Source organism: Rhineura floridana, chromosome 6 (assembly GCF_030035675.1).
Source record: "Rhineura floridana isolate rRhiFlo1 chromosome 6, rRhiFlo1.hap2, whole genome shotgun sequence".
NCBI classification, from domain to species: Eukaryota; Metazoa; Chordata; class Lepidosauria; order Squamata; family Rhineuridae; genus Rhineura; species Rhineura floridana.
Genome location: NC_084485.1, coordinates 154,515,852 through 154,532,062, shown reverse-complemented (window position 1 = coordinate 154,532,062; position 16,211 = coordinate 154,515,852). Strand labels below are relative to the sequence as shown.

The following is a 16,211-nucleotide window of genomic DNA, read 5'->3' as shown; positions in this document are numbered from 1 at the left end:
AGGGGGCATCCATCTGTGCTCCCATCTAGGGTTGCCAGGCCCAGTCTCCAAGAGGTCTTCTGTATCTTTAAAAGTTGTGCAGGGGGAAGGGAGAATTCCACCTTGTGGTTTTTCTCATTACAGTGTTGCAAGAACACCTGCACTTGGCTGACTTTCTCTCCTCCTAAAGATACAGGATCAGTCTCAGGCCCTGAGCCTGGCAACCCTACTTCCATCTAACATCTCTTCAACACTAGGCTCCTTTCTTCCTACAATGGCCTTCTGGTAATTGGCCTGGCCTGAGGGCATGTAAACCTTTCTTGCCAGAAGCAAGTAGGCTAGATTAAATGTTCCCTAAAGGTGTTGGACTATGACCTGGAAGACCAGGGTTCGAATCCCCACACAGCCACGAACCTCACTGGGTGACCTTGGGCCAGTCACTGCCTCTCAGCCTCAGAGAAAGGCAATAGTAAACCTACTCTGAATACAGCTTACCATGAAAACGCTATTCACAGGGTCGCCATAAGTCGGGATTGGCTTGAAGGCAGTCCATTTCCATTTTCCATCCATGCTCCCTAAGCCAGTGAGACGGAATGACCTTGTCACTTCAGTTGGACCTGGGAACACTCTCTTTTAGGTAAGATTTCTATCTTAATTTCCAATCAGAGAATTTTTTTTTGAGTGGTATGCTCCAAGCAACTGTGGTTGATACTTAATGTATCATGCTTAATGACATCACTAGAGTCCACCCCATGACATCACTAGGGCCTGCCCCTGTTTTCTCAGGTTTTCGGATGGTCCTGACCTGGCAACCCGAGTGTAGCGTGTGTGTACAGACAGGAAACAGAGATGGAAGGACCTATCAGGTCTCTCAGTTTCGCATTTTTCCAGTCTTAAATTCAGTTCTCCACATTTCTGCAGGATTTGCTATTTTTTAAAAACAAAATTGTTACAAAAATTCTTCAGCATGATAGTGCGAATTTCTCACGATAAACCATTCTTGTATGCAGTTTTAATATACATATTTTTGCAAATATTTTTCCTAATAATGCATTTTTGTATATTACTTTCACTAATATATTCATTTTATACACACTTTCCCCTAATATATGGATTTTTGTAAACATTGGTTGGAGAACTGCATTGCAGAATGTGGATAAGTGTTAATTTTGGAGCATGGCTGGGGTTCGGTTCTCATCTTGTTTTGGTAAGTATGAATTTGATAGATTTTGCTTTAAATGTGAACTGAATAACATCCCCCCCTCCCTAGTATGGAATTATATATTTTAAAAAGTTATACATACTTGTAAACATTCAGCCATGAGTCTCCAGTGATATACTCCAGACATATTTTTTGCGTCTGTGAGAACCAGGCTTACAACTTTCCAGTGAGCTGTGTTTAATACTTACAGTTAATTAGGAACCATGCTAAACAAGCTAGGTGGTAGGTCTGATTTCTTAATATCCCCTAATCTGTGTTGATAAGTAGGAGGTCCAGGGAAAACCTTTTACCTGGTGATGGAGCTGCACTTGAATCCACCTGATAAAAATTATAGATCACCTGGGCCTCAGCTGACATAAGGACTCCATTGCATTATTGATGTGATACAAATTGAAACTGTGAGGCTTGCAGAAATGCAACACAATAGGGATTTTGCAGTTGCTGGGTATGAAAGAATGGATTTCAGTAGGATGGGTTCTGCATCCCACAAAATAAAGTGATGGTGGTGATGATGGGGGGAGGCGGCGGCTTCTTTTAATGTTTTTTCTTTTTATTCCAAGATATAAGGAGAGTCCACACTCCAGAGCTCAGTGGTAGATCATATGCTTTTGATGCTTGAAATCCCACGTTCAAACTATAGCGTCTCTAGTTAAAAGCATCTAAGCCTGCAATCCAATACACATTTACTCAGTAAGCTCCACTGGAGTCAATGGAACTTACTCCCAGGTAAGTGTGTATTGGATTGCAGCCTAAGACCTCTCTGACTGAGGCCCTGGAGAACCTCTGCTAGTCAGGCTATATGTGTGTGCTTAAACTGCAAGGGCTTTTTTTTGGCCTATTAGTGACTTTACTCAGAAGGACACTGTGACCGAATGCAGTGGGACTTGCACCCAAGTAAATGGTGTGCACAGAATTGCAGGCTTTCTTCTAGCATGTTGCAAAATCAATTAGGGCATTGATCTATCAGTTATTTCAAATTGTAGCTCTTGGTAATGTGGACCTCCCAACCTCCAGGCCGTAGGACCTTTGCAGGCCACACCCCTCACCTTGAGTGCTTTTGCCTGGCTGGAATGGGGGTCCTTGAACTGTGATAATGCCTCTTGGTTGCCTGGATGAAGAGATGTGGAGGAGCAGTGTAGGAAGAAACCTCTGACCTTTGTGTGCCTGGAATATAGCTTACTTGCAAGGGTAAAAGTCACACCTTCTCCCCGCCCACTTTTGCTTCAGACCCCCCTCCTCGTCATTGGCACATGGTCCCTGGCAGGCTGCTCTTAAGGGAACGCAGCCCTCAGGATGAAAGAGGTTCCCCCATCCCTGGTGTAACTCATTCAAAGTGATGAGCTTTCTATAACCCTCTGAAAAGAGCATGGCAGGGGGAAAAGATTCTTAGGGGCCTGGAGGAGATGGAGAGAGGGAACTGGTGATCGGAGGGGGTCAGGAGAGTGATAGTTAAATGGAACATGTTAGGGCTTAATACTGGATATATTTGCTACACTTCCATACCAGGCATTTAAAGCACAGTACATAGCTTCCTTCAAAAGAATCCTGGGAACGGTAGTTTACCCCTGGCAGAGCTGCAGTTAGCACCGGAGTCTGTCTTGTCAGAGTATAACTGGGCAGGTTTTATTACTATTATTTCTTCATTTATTAAGTTTATATCTTGCCCTTCCCCCCCCAAAGACGCCTGGGTGGCAAACAAGTGATAAAAACAATAAAAAACATCTTAAAAACAATTCCAGCACAGATACAGACTGGGGAAGATCTCTGCTGAAAAGGCTTGCTGGAAGAGGAAGGTTTTCAGTAGGTGCCGCAGGCTGAGGGAACTGAAGCTGAGAAGAAAAAGCCCTCAGGGCAGCTGGCTCCTGGAAAGGGTTATCCCTGCAAACGGCCACCAGACAGAGACTCGGAACTATGAAGAGAAAAGAGTCCTCCTGCAGCCTTTTCAAGTAATTCCGCCCATCTCCTTATCTGACACAAGGTGTCTCTCTTTGCTTTAGAAGACAGCTCAGCTGCCCATTGGGAAATGTCGAAAGGCATATACACTCAAAAGTCTGTGGAACTAAGATCAGGAAATGAAACTCCATTGGTTCCCAGGGGACATGCAGTATATACCCCCCAATAAAGAGGACAGAACACTGTTTAGAAATCAAAACTATGAAGAGACCATTTTTGAAGGTTTAAAATGTTTCTGCTTGCCTGTCTCCCTGTCATCCACTGATCAGATGCCTCTCATCTAAAATGGAAAGTTACCTAGGCGGTTGTGTGTGTGTGAGTGTGTTTCCCTGGAATCCAAAAGGCTCACAAATGTAACACTTGTTGTGTAAAAATAGCTAATATATGGGGCTTCATGTGACTGGCATCACATTTAAGCAAGATTACTAGGGTGCCTGGATATACAGTATTAGCATGCCAGTATGGTGTACTCCCAGACTTTGGATTCCCTGCATATGTTGGAGTATCTGACTTAAATTCAGTGTTGCCCATATGGAGCCCTGCAGACATATCATGCTATGGCCAACATTAGGGAAGACAAAGAAGTCCAAAATAAAATGCCATGTGGTCTCAAACACCAGTCTTTCCTAATGTCCTCTCCTTGTGTTTCAGACCACATGATTTCTCCCTCCCCCTTTTAGGATTACCTATATCACTGGCCAGTTCAATGCATGACTATTGGTGTAAACCAATCTTCCCCAACTTAGTGCCCTCCAGAAGTTTTGGACTGCAACACCCATCTGCCCAAGTTAGCAGGCTGTGCTTAATAGGAGCTGTAGTCCAAAACATCTGGAGGGCACTAGATTGGATAATGTTGGCATAAGTAATCTAATTATTGTGATTGATCTACCTATCTAACAATAACAACATGTGCTGTTAAAGCACAGACTGTTCTTGTGCAATTGTACCCTGATATGTAGAAATGTGGACCCTTGCTGAATCTTGTCCTGTCCCTTGCTAAAACTTTTTCTCTTTTTTTCCTTATTGAAATCTAAATAGGCACACCTGATGCATTCAATGAGATCGATTCAGAGCAAGTAGTTCAGACTACATGGTAGCTAACAGTTGATCAGTCTATCGTTTCAATACCTGTCTTATCTGAATAGCTGCAGCACTAGGGGGACTGAAGAAGACCTGCCCTGAGAGTGAGTATCTGAGCATCTGGGTGCTTGCTGCTTCCTCCTCTGGTTTGCTGTCTTTTCAGATAGCTGAAGACCCTGGTAAGTGCTGCAAGGACTGGGACCCCCTGCCTGGCCCTGGCTCTAGAGCAGCCTTTCCCAACTAGTGTGCCTCCAGATGTTGTTGGACCACAACTCCCATCAGCCTCAGCTAGCATTGCCAATGGTCAGGAAAGATGGGAATTGTGATCCAACAACATCTGGAGGCATACTGGTTGGGAAAGGCTGCTCTGGATAGAGGCTGCAGTTAATCACGCAGCCTCTTGCATCAGCTCCTGGCTGGGTCAGGAGGCATAAAAGCCCAGCTGCCCTTGGGCGGCGGGTCTGCTGCCGGCGGGGTTGCTACCAAAGGGGTGAAACTAAGGGAGTCCCAAGAGCTAGGGCACTGCCCTCTTCTATTTCTTTTGATTTTCTAACCAGTCTGGAGGAGATTGGGTAGTGGGGAGGGCGTGTAACTCGTGTAGTTCCTGTGCAGGGTGAGAGAGCCTGTGCAGTGAACTGAATGATAGGAGAAAGTCACCAGATGCCTTCAAAGTGAGAGTCTGTAACTGGCAGAAGGCTGGCCCTACCTGGGTGTGAGACGGGGGCAGAGCAGGTGTGCCCTATGTGAAAATATTGAGTGGGTCTGACTGTTCCCAATTCTCGCAGAGGCCTACTGGGATAATTGGCTCAGGTAGGTTTTGTTGGTGGGGTCTTCTTGGGTCCATATCAGGTGTTTAGGAGGAGTCTTAGTAAGGAGGGACATGGGTGATGCCACCCCACTTTCAGCAATCATGGGTAGAGAGAGGTATAGCCATGGGGAAGTGGTGAATTACCATTTAAAACTAGGGCAAGGCTATCTACGCCTTGTTCCTTGCTGCCACTCCTCTCATGGATGGGTTCCTCGTCGCTCATCTGCTGTGCCCACTGGCCTATATGTGTTGTTAAGGCCAGATTGGTACACAATAAGACCACACTCATCCATGATTTGATTATGGATGAAGGTGCTGATTTGATGTGCATTACCGAGACCTGGGTGGATGAGCTGAGACGAGTTGATATGACTGAGCTTTGCCCACCTGGGTACTCGGTGCAACATCAGCACAGGCTGTAGGGACAGGGGAGAGGAGTTGCTGTGGTCTACAGAACTTCCATCTCTGTCACCAGGAAACCACTCTGTCTTGGAGCTGGCTGTGAGGGCCTGCACCTGGTGTCAGGCCAAGGAGACAGTAAACTAGGGTTGCTGCTGGTGTACCGTCCACCCTGCTGCCCGGCAGCTTCTCTGACTGAGCTGGCAGAGGCCGTCTCAGCTGTGGTGTTGGAGGAGCCCAGAACGACAGTCCTGGGTGATTTCAATGTTCACGCTGAGGCTGCCTGGCTCGAGACGTCATGGCCTCCATGATGACCATGTGGTTGTCTCAAGTTGTCACCAGCCTGACAGCGCAGGGCACACCCTTGACTTGGTTTTTGCTCTAGATGGAGGAAGGGGTGATCTGGAGATAGTGGGGTGGATGTCATCCTATTGTCATGGTTAGACCACTTCCTGGTGAAGTTTAGACTTATGGCTCCAATCCTTCCCTGCAGGGGTGGTGGACAGATTAAGATGGTCTGCCCCCAGAGACTAATGGAATCCACTGGATTCCTGAATGTCCTGGGGGAGTTCCCAGTAGATAGAGCAGATGACCCTGTTGAAGCCCCTGTCACACTGTGGAAGAGCAAGGTGCATCGGGCTGTTGCCATGGTTGCCCCTGAACACCCTCTCTGGCATTGTGGATCCTGGTTTGCACCTTGGTACACCAGTGAGCTAAGGGCAATGAAACAGGCTGGACGACGGCTAGAGAGCAAGTGGCGAAAGATGTGCTGTGAGGCTGATCAGGCACGAGTAAAACATCATAACTGTGCCTACTGTGTGGTGGTGAGGGCGGCAAAGAAGGCCCACCTCTGCCTCCATCGCATCCTGAAGTAGCCATCCCATGGAGCTTTTCCGTATTGTCAGAGATCTGTTGACATCAACTCCAGGAAATGGAGTTTTAGACCCTTCGGAGGCCCACTGTGAATTGTTTGCAACACACTATGAGGGTAAAGTTGCTTGCCTCTGTAGCAGTCTTGATGCCTCGTCCACTTCTATTGTAGTCCCCAATGAGGTGTCCAGTGCAACGTCTTCTACAACTTCTTGGGAACGGTTTCAGTTGATGCAGCCTGATGACATAGACAAGGTGCTTGCGATGATGTGGCCAGCAACGTGTCCTCTCGACCCTTGCCCTTCTTGGCTTATTAAAACTTGCCGAGGGGGTTTGACCGAGTGGATCTAGGGTGTGGTCAATGCATCATTGTGGGAGGGAGTGGTTCCAGTCACCCTGAAAGAGGCGGTGATCCTACCCTCCTGAAAAAGCCCACCCTGGACCCATTGGTTTGTGATAATTACCAGCCAGTCGCAAATACCCCCTGTTTAGGAAAGATGATTGAGAGGGTTGTGGCGTAGCAATTGCAAGTACTCTTGGATGAAACAGATTTCTGGGCTGACTTGGTGAAATGGGTATTGGAGGCACTGTTTTACAGTGGTTCCAATCGTATCTCCAAGGTCGTTTTCAGAGAATAGCATTGGGTGATTGTCTTTTGGCCCCCTGGCACTTCTGCTGTGGGGTGCTGCAGCATACCATCTTGTCCCCCATGCTGTTTACCACCTATATGAATCCCTTGGGAGCCGTCATCAGGAGATTTGGGGCGAGGTGTCAGCAGTACACTGATGATATCCAGCTCTATTTCTTTGTAACATTTGAATCGGGAGAGACCGTGCAAGCACTGGACTGCTGCCTGGACTCGGTGGTGGACTGGATGAGGGCCAGTAAACTGAGTCTGAATCCTTGCAAGATGGAGGCGCTGTGGGTTGGTGGCTCCTGAATTCAGATAATTTGTCAGTTGCCTGCTTTGGATGGGGTTGTATTCCCTCTGAAAGAGCAGGTCCGTAGTTTGGGTGTGCTCCTGGATCCATCTTTGTCACTAGAGGCCCAGGTGACCTCAGTGGCTAGGAGTGCCTTTTACCATCTACGGCTGGTAAGACAAGTGTGGCTGTTTCTGGACCAGGATAGCCTGACCACTGTTGTCCACGCACTGGTAACCTCCAGGCTCAGTTACTGTAATGCGCTCTGTGTTGGGCTGCCCTTGAGGTTGGTCCGGAAGCTGCAGCTGGCACAAAATGTGGAGGCGAGACTGCTCACTGGGGCAGGGTATCGCCAACATGTCATCTGCTGCTGAAAGAATTGCACTGGCTGCCCATTTGGTACCGTGCCAAGTTCAAGGTTCTAGTCTTGGTGTACAAAGTCCTATACAGCTTGGGACTAGGATACCTGAAAGACCGTCTTATCCCTCATATACCCAGTCGATCACTGCACTCTGCCCGTGAGGGCCTCCTGCAGATACCGTCTTATCAGGAGGTCCATTCTGCATAACATAGGAGACGGACCTTTAGTGTGGTGGCACCTACCTTGTGGAATTCCCTCCCATTAAATATTAGACTGTTCTCTTTTCGGCACCTATTGAAGACCTTCCTCTTTCAACAAGCCTTTTAAGTTGAGACCTTATCCCAGTCTGCATCTGTGTTGGAATTGCTTTTTAATATGTTTCTTATTAGTATTATTATTAAAGAACATATTTTTAACCTTTTTATTTTTAAAGATGTTTTGAAAGCTTTTAAAAATGTTTTTAAAGATGTTTTGTTTTAATGTATCTTAAAGTCTGCTTTTTGATGTTTTAAAGTGTTTTTAGTGCTTTTGTTTGCTGCCCTGGGCACCCACTGGGAGGAAGGGCAAGATATAAATCAAACAAACAAACAAATAAATAAATAAATTCACTGTTGGCATTTAGTATGATCTGTTTAATGTAAGAGGCTATAACTTTCTCCTGAACAGACCACCATTGACAGCTATGATAAGTGAAGGCAGCTTTCACGAACTGAATTGTTACATCAAATCAATGCCCTTTGCATGAGCTTGTGTACAAACAAATTTAAAATAAGCAATGACCAAGACAGAATACCCACATTCAAATCCTTGTCAGCCATGAAATTCACTGTGTGGGGCAATCACTATCTCTCAGCCCATCCTACCTTCCTCGCAGGATTGTTCAGATGATAAAATGAGGCCGGGTGTGGGGGGAAAGAGAAACATGCATGCTACCTTGAGCACTTTAGATAAAATTCGGGATATAAATAATAATAAATGTGATAAATAAAAGAAATCATGGCTTCTCCCAAATAATCCTGGGATTTGTAGTTTGTTAAGGGTGTAGGGGCACTGGCTTTGTACACACCAGAGTGTTAATGCACATGTGGGTCACACAAATCAGATTTTTTCATGTGTACTTTTATGCACATTTGTCCACAATGAGTGCTTTCAGTTGAACTCCATCTCAATGTTTTCCATCCACACTAGTGGGTGATGCTAGATAGGAGGTATCCATGCTGTGTGGTGGTGTCTCCTCCCCTCAATTGCAACTTCCCCACCCTCTCTGAGTTCTGGAAACCTGAGGCCCATTGTGGGCATGCTCACAGGTATTTGTTTACCTGTGCGAGTGACCAAGTGTTTTTTTTTTGAGATACAAGTTTTCGGATATACCAGAGTTGCACAAAACAATGGGTTAAAATAATAAACAAATGTACGTTGCACCTGGGCCATCAGCAGCCCACCCAGGTACACCTCGCCAACAGAAGAAGGGGATGTGGTGAGAGATGGCACCTGGCAAAAAGTCTCTACACAATAAAAATACCCTGCCCACACAATGCACCTCAGTATGTCCACAGTTGATTTTATGTTTGTTTGTTTGTTTTCCATCCCTTCCTGTGGATCAGAAAAATCTGATTTAAATGGGGGGAAAGTGTGGACTGCTACTTGGATGAGGACAACTTTGTGTGGACAAAGCGAAAACATATGGGATGCATCAAATCCACTTTAAACTGCCACGTGTACTCAGCCAATACTGGTATGGTATCCTGTCCTGTGATTCATTCAAAGTTCATCATTACCTTGGAGCTGGATGGCAGAGTGGTGGATCTAAGTCCTAGGTTTGTCTGGTCACTGGAATAGACGGAGGGAATTTATGTATCTGAAGCTACCATTCCATATACCAGTACATAATTAAAAGTTGCCAACATTTTTTCTGGCCTCTGCTCTGGTGACTTTAACAGCAGGTTGAGGAAGTATTCAATGAATCTGAAAGACAGTCTTACTCCTTATATACCCAGCCGATCACTGCGCTCTGCAGGTGAGGGCCTCCTGCAGATACCATCTTATCAAGTGGTCCATTCTGCACAACATAGGAAACTGACCTTTAGTGTGGCGGCACCTACCCTGTGGAATTCCCTCCCTTTGAATATTAGGCAGGCGCCATCTCTGTTATCTTTTCAGTGCCTTTTGAAGACTTTCCTCTTTCAACAAGCCTTTTGAGACCTATCCCAGTTTGCACCTGTGTTGGAATTGCTTTTAATATATATATTTTAAAAGAATATGTTTTTAAACCCTTTTTTAAAGATATTTTTAAAGCTTTTAAATAAATATTTTAAAAGTTGTTTTGTTTTAATGTATTTTAAGGTCTGTTTTATGATGTTTTGATGTGTTTTTAGTGCTTTTATTTGCCGCCCTGGGCTCCTGCTGGGAGGAAGGGCGGGATATAAATCAAATAAAAAATAAATAAAAAATAAATGAAAATGTTGCACCAGTGCAAGGGCTTGCGCAATGGGATTTACCTTTCCTGTCTTTCCCCACATGTACCCAGCACTGTCCACAAATGTGCTCTGGTGAGTTGGAAACCCCCAGAACAGATTAAGTATGTTGGTGGGTGGGGGAGGAGAGGGAGAGATTATTCCATTGTACAAGAAGAAATCCTTGCGCTGATGGAAAAATCCACGTAGAGCTACATCGGATACAACCTTTGGTCTTCAGATGTCAGTAGGCAAAAATATTTGCATTCTGATTTCTGTAAATTAAGCTCATGTTAAAGGCAGAAGAGCATTTCAGGCTATTTTTATTTATTGGTTGACATTAGATTTCAGAGCGATTTTCCTCCTAGTAAGCATGCACTGCATTGTTGCTTTAAATTTTGGATAGCAGGGGTCTGAGGAAACATTGTTCAGAGCTTTGCTTACATATCTTTTCATTTAGAAATGAAGTCTGGCTTGTCACACTTGCTACTGGGCAAAAAAGAGACTCTGTGAAACCTGAGCTTGGAAGGGGAATGGTTTTAATCTCCAGCACATCCTGTTCAGTCAGCCTGCTTACTCAGGCAGGTGAATGCATTATGTGGGCTGCACATCAGCAGGAAAAGAAAGGCCTATAGCATTCCATGGGTGAGAAAAATTCTCTTAACTGTAGATCTTATTTGTGCTGTTTTTAAAACTTCTGTGTGCCATATTTCCTTTTATAAAAAGCAATAATAATTACAGATTCTCACCTTTTGACTTGGTGCTGTCATTTAACAAGAAAGTCACAAACCCAGCTATTTATACTTTTATGGAGACAACTGCTTCTTGTTGGTTTGGTAGGCTGCCTGAAATTTGCTGTGCAGGTTGAGCTCCTTGCAGTCAAGCTGTGCAGCTCCTTTCAAATGAGCAAGAATGCTGTCTGATCTGGATAGTTATGTGTTTAGTTTTGTGCATGACTAAAATCTGGGGTGTGTACTGCTTTTGTGCGCACGCTTGACTGGACCAGCACAACTTGTGACCCACCAAGAATAACAAAGAAAACCAGCCATGTGTTGTGACCTGCTAACTGCTGGAGCCTCCTGCCCCACTGTTTTCACAGGCCTCACTATACAGAATAAGCAGAAGGCTGATAGAGGCTGTAGAGGGGCAAACCTCAAATTGTTGGTGGGCTTAGGGTTGCTGCTGCCATAGACTTGCGCACTTGGGCAGGGCATGGGGAAGGGAAGGAGGGAGGGATGGGGGGAAGGCTAGGAGATGACAGATAGTGCCTGGCAGACTGGAAGTTGGAACTGGGTGGGTTGGTGGGTGCTACTGGCACTTGGCAGGCCAGGACGTTGATCCTGGCCATACCTGGCTGGTGATCATGGGAGCAGAGCCAGTAGTAAAAACTCGCACCAGGCTGAACAGAAAATAGGTTGCCTCCATCTGGTTTGGGCAGCTTAATCTGAGATTTTACTCTTTTCCCTTGATATTCCAATCAAATGTACTATTAGGGATTAATAAAACATTTTTTGTTTAACATATTTATTTCTCACCCTTTGCCATTAAGGGCTTCAATACAGCTTACCAACATGTTTGATTAAAGTTGTTTTCTCACTGAGGGACATTCCATCCAGTATCTATCACCCTAACCCTAATAAATACTCTAGAATGAAATGCCAGTGGGCCAGTACTCTTTGGCGTTCCCCTCCAGCAATGCCTCAGGTGTGGCAGCAGGGTAAGGAGCAAGCCCTCACCAAAGCACATGATCCCACTCCTCAGACCAATCCAGAGCAGAGCAGCTATCAATGCTATCTGGGCCAGGAGGACAGGGCTTCTCTTGCCGCTCAGACCTTCCTACAGACTGCTGGCTTGATGGACAGTCATAATTCTCACGGGAAGATTAAAATATTGAAGTTTCCTCTCTCTGGATCCTCAGCCTTCTGTCCTTTGCACTTCCTGACACATTTGCAGCAATGATATATTCACTCCTCCCATTCCCACAACAGTGTCATCCAGATACTTCCTTCTGCACAGGATGATGAGCAGATAATGGCAGGGCTCTTGCGCATTTAATGGTTAAAGGTTAACCGTTGTGAAAAGAGGGGGATTGCTGCAGGGACCAAGAGGGGAAAGCTCCACCTGCTGAAATTTCCTCCTCTCCACCTCTTGAAGTATAGGTACAGAAACCCCATCCTCCTTTGCATGTTTGGTCACCTTACTCTGACCTGTGCAAGTCCCTCGCATCTGTTGCCTGATCACGCATACCAAGTACTTGACCTTAGTTGTATTGGACATTTAACCAGGAACTGTAAAACCATGGATGGGGGGGGGGGAAGGGGCATGCACGCAATCTCCACTCCAGTGTCCTCAGGCAAGTGAGCTGCATAATTAGTGTGAAGGTCTGAAGAGGGTTTTTAAGCATGTTCAGCGGAATGTGCTTTGAAACCCTTCCAGGAGCAGGAACTCTGCCTTATTTGGGTTTCCTATTGTGGGGAGAGTTTCTAAGCACACTCATCTGAGCAGACTTAAAATTTTTGAGACTGTTATGTTAATCACACAACGGTCTGAAGAACAGCCCACACGGCTGGGGATGTTGGGGGCAAAGCTTGTTTCTCTGTGTCTACCCTTGCTCCCATCCCTGGTTTTAAAGCTTTCATGTTTAGGTGTTTGCCAGAACAGGGCTCTTGGTCAAGCCCCTCTCTTTCTTGGGCGTCATCTTCACACATTTCTCATGTGTAACTGCCATGTTGACTGGGGAGTGGGGTCATGCCTTTATTCCCAGCCTTGACTTCACATCTGCTTCCTGGCACAACCTTGGGCTGTGTGTGTGCAGCTGTCTGTAAGGAAAATTCAGTGCGTCTGGAGGAGCTCCATGTGATGGGATCACCTGCCCAGCTGAGTATGTAAGAGCCCCAACAGCCCAGTGAGCAGAAACCTGCAGGATGAGATTTTCTTCCAGACAACTGCCTGCAGTGCTCAGTTGTTCTAGGAAGGAGATATGACATTGGGGATGGAGCTTAAAGTGTATCCCCATTCCCCAGTCAACATGCCAATGCCCTGCACCAAATAATGTGTGAATAGGCCAGGTCTGCCCCACTCTTGCCATTCTGTTACAATGAATGCCCTTCATACTACTGACTCTGAATATAAGTAAATGCATGAGGGCGATCCTTTCATTTACTGAGGCAGCAATACTACTGACAAGTGTGATACTCAGGAATAGGAATGGAATGATCTGTGAATTTCGCTTCTCAGATTCTCATTTTTCTAATCTTAAATTCAGTTCTTCACATTCTGCAGCAATTTGCCAATTTATATTAAAAAATCCTCATGAAAATTCTTCAGCATTTTAGTGTGACTCCTAATAAATACATTTTTGTATGCAGTTTTTACTAATGTACACATTTTTGAAAGCAACTTATCCTAATATAATGCATTTTTGTATGTTATTTTCACCAATATATTCATTTTGTGCACATTTCCTCCAAATACATGCATTTATGTAAACTTGGCGTGGTTGGAGAATTGCAGTGCAACATTCGGATAAGTGCGAATTTCGAAGGATGGCTGTGTTCCAGTTTGCATATTGTTTAGGAAAGTGTAAATTTGATAAATTTGGCTTTAAATGTGAACTGAATCAAATTTCTCCCCCATCTTTACTCAGGAACATCTGGAGTTGCCTGCTGTAATATCAGTTATGAATAGGGATGGCAAGATCTGTCCGTCTTAGTTCTCTCAGTTTCTCATTTTCCAATGTTAAATTCAATTCTCTACATTTCTACAGTGATCTGCAATGTTTTATTTTTAAAAAATCCTCATGAGAATTCTCCACCGTTTTAGTTCAAATTTCTCCACATAAACACATTTTTGCAAGCCATTTCTCATCATTTCATGCCTTTTTGCGTGTAATTTTCACTCAGTATTCATTTTTATGCACACTTGCCCCTAATACATGCATTTTTGTAAGTGTTGTTTAGTTGGGGAACTGGATCCCAAAATTCTAATAAATGCGAATTTCGAAGGATGGCTGTGTTTTGGTTCTCATATTGTTTCAGGAATTGCAAATTTGATAAATTTTGCTTGAAATGCGAACTGAATCAAAATTCTCACCCATCCTTAATTATGAACATGATTGAAGTCAACGTGTGTGTGGTGGATTTATGTATGTGAGAGATGAAGTGTATTTGGGAGGATTTTGCTAATTGGGGCAGGTCCAACTTTTTCTGGGGCGAGGGCTGAGCAGCAGACTGCCCTGCTTCATCGGTAAGCACATTAGTCAAGTCACTTCTGCAGACCATAAATGTCTTGGCAGACCAGCAAGGAGGCTGGATCAGGGACCGTACTGGAGAAGAAACTTGGAGAGCAGTGTGCTCTCTCAGTGGGAGGGACTTCTAGCACTGCCTTCAGCTTCTATGCAACACTTCCTCCCCCTTTACGAATATATCTCCTGCATCAGTTTTACAAGCCTAATCCACGCACCTTGGTGGTCTCAGGTACAGCAAAGATACCCTCTGGAATTCCCTCCCCTTAAATATTAGACAGGCGCCATCTCTGTTATCTTTTGGGCGCCTATTGAAGACCTTCCTCTTTCAACAAGCCTTTTAAGTTGAGACCTTATCCCAGTCTGCCTCTGTGCTGGAATTGCTTTTTAAAACTCTTTGTAAAAACATGTTTTTAACCTTTTTTTCCTTTTTTTAAGATGTCTTCAAAGCTTTTTAAAAAAATGTTTTCAAAGATGTTTTGTTCTAATGTATTTTAAAGTCTGTTTGTATGACGTTTTTTAGTGCTTTTGTTTGCTGCCCTGGGCTCCTGCTGGGAGGAAGGGTGGGATATAAATCAAATAAATAAATAAATAAATAAAGATGGATTAGAGATAATTCCAGGTCCACAGCTCCACTCAATGGCTCCTTAACCATTCATGGACCTTAGGTAACTACCTAAATTTACCTGGTGCTGCCACTAGTCATAGGCTTTGGACCTGCATTACTCATAGGACTGTGTACTACAAGTCCCTTTCCTCCTAGGCAAGATAATCGAATTAGACATCACATAGTTGGGACTGAGGTCGCCTCCAGACAATTGCTGTTTTGTAGATGGGATTCAATTGCATTGCAGCAAATTCTGATCATGCAATTAAAGTGGATTTGGTGCTCTTGTGCCACAAACCTGCTTCCAAAACTTGTGGACTTTTTGTGATGAGGGAAGTGATGGAAGAATGTGCAGGAAAGTGTGGAATAACAATTGCTTGATGCAACATTGTATAACCTCCCACAAATAAATAAGAATGAATGCTCAGTAAACAGCTGGCAATGTATGACCTCCCCACAAACTTTGTGCAAACAAATCTGGATGAACGCTCAATAAACAGGGAGTCTGGAAGTGACCTAATGTGTTAGCTTCTGATAGACCTTTTTTACATAACCTGTAAGGCTGTGGTGGGGAACTGCAAGGCTGTTTTGGGAAATCTATGCCCGCCCACCCTGCATGTGACGTCAAAATGGGCTCCTGATTGCTTCTTTGCTGGAACAAGGAGGGGGAAGCAGTTCCCATTTAATGGACACCCGCTTCTCCCTCCAGTGCCTCTCTTTGAAGCTGCCCTGTGCTTATTCCTTTCCACCTCCGACATCATGTATGATGTCTGGTGTAGCATGGGTGGCCATGGCTTCCCTCAAATGATGTGGTGGGCTAGATGGGGAGGCCAGTGGCAAGCCAAGAGTGGCCCATGGGCCAGAGGTTCCCCACCCCTGCCTTTCAGGAAGATGGAAAGGAACTGCAAAGAAGAAGTGCAGGAAGGCTTGCAAAGGGCTTTGTGAGCCACTCTGTGGGCTCCTTCTCATCTGACATCAGAGATGGAAAAGAGCAGCACAGGCAGGCTTGCAAAGCATAGGGCTGGCAACACCCCTTGTGCTGTGGTTCTCAGACTTGGGAACCCCACACAGGGGATTTTGACATGAGGATGGTCCCGCCCACCTGCCAAAGTAGGCCCACCAAAAAGGTTTCCCATCCCTGCTCTAAGGCACAGGGTCACTATAATAATTTGGAAATGTTCCTTGGGGAATTGGAAAAATCCTAAGGCTAAATGGCCTCTGTCTCTTTGCAATGTGAGCTGAGTCCTCTGTAGGTCACTCATCTTATCCAGTTAATGATCTGTTTCAAGATACAGCCCTATTCCTCATTCAAATGT

The 16,211-nt window shown here is 45.0% G+C and overlaps 1 long non-coding RNA gene across 3 annotated transcripts in view; it reads left to right on the top strand.

The window, feature by feature from the left end:
- The window catches only part of LOC133388061 (uncharacterized), a 39,838-nt gene that overhangs the window by 1,162 nt on the left and 22,465 nt on the right, over positions 1–16,211 (top strand). Inside the window, exons 2-6 of one of the 3 annotated variants that reach the window (XR_009763651.1) lie at positions 495–616; positions 2,941–3,147; positions 4,193–4,338; positions 10,506–10,690; positions 13,692–13,855. This is a non-coding gene — a long non-coding RNA (uncharacterized LOC133388061). Of the gene's footprint in view, positions 1–494; positions 617–2,940; positions 3,148–4,192; positions 4,339–10,505; positions 10,691–13,691; positions 13,856–16,211 lie in introns of those variants that run through there. The other 2 variants (XR_009763649.1, XR_009763650.1) reach the window with 2 other exon arrangements.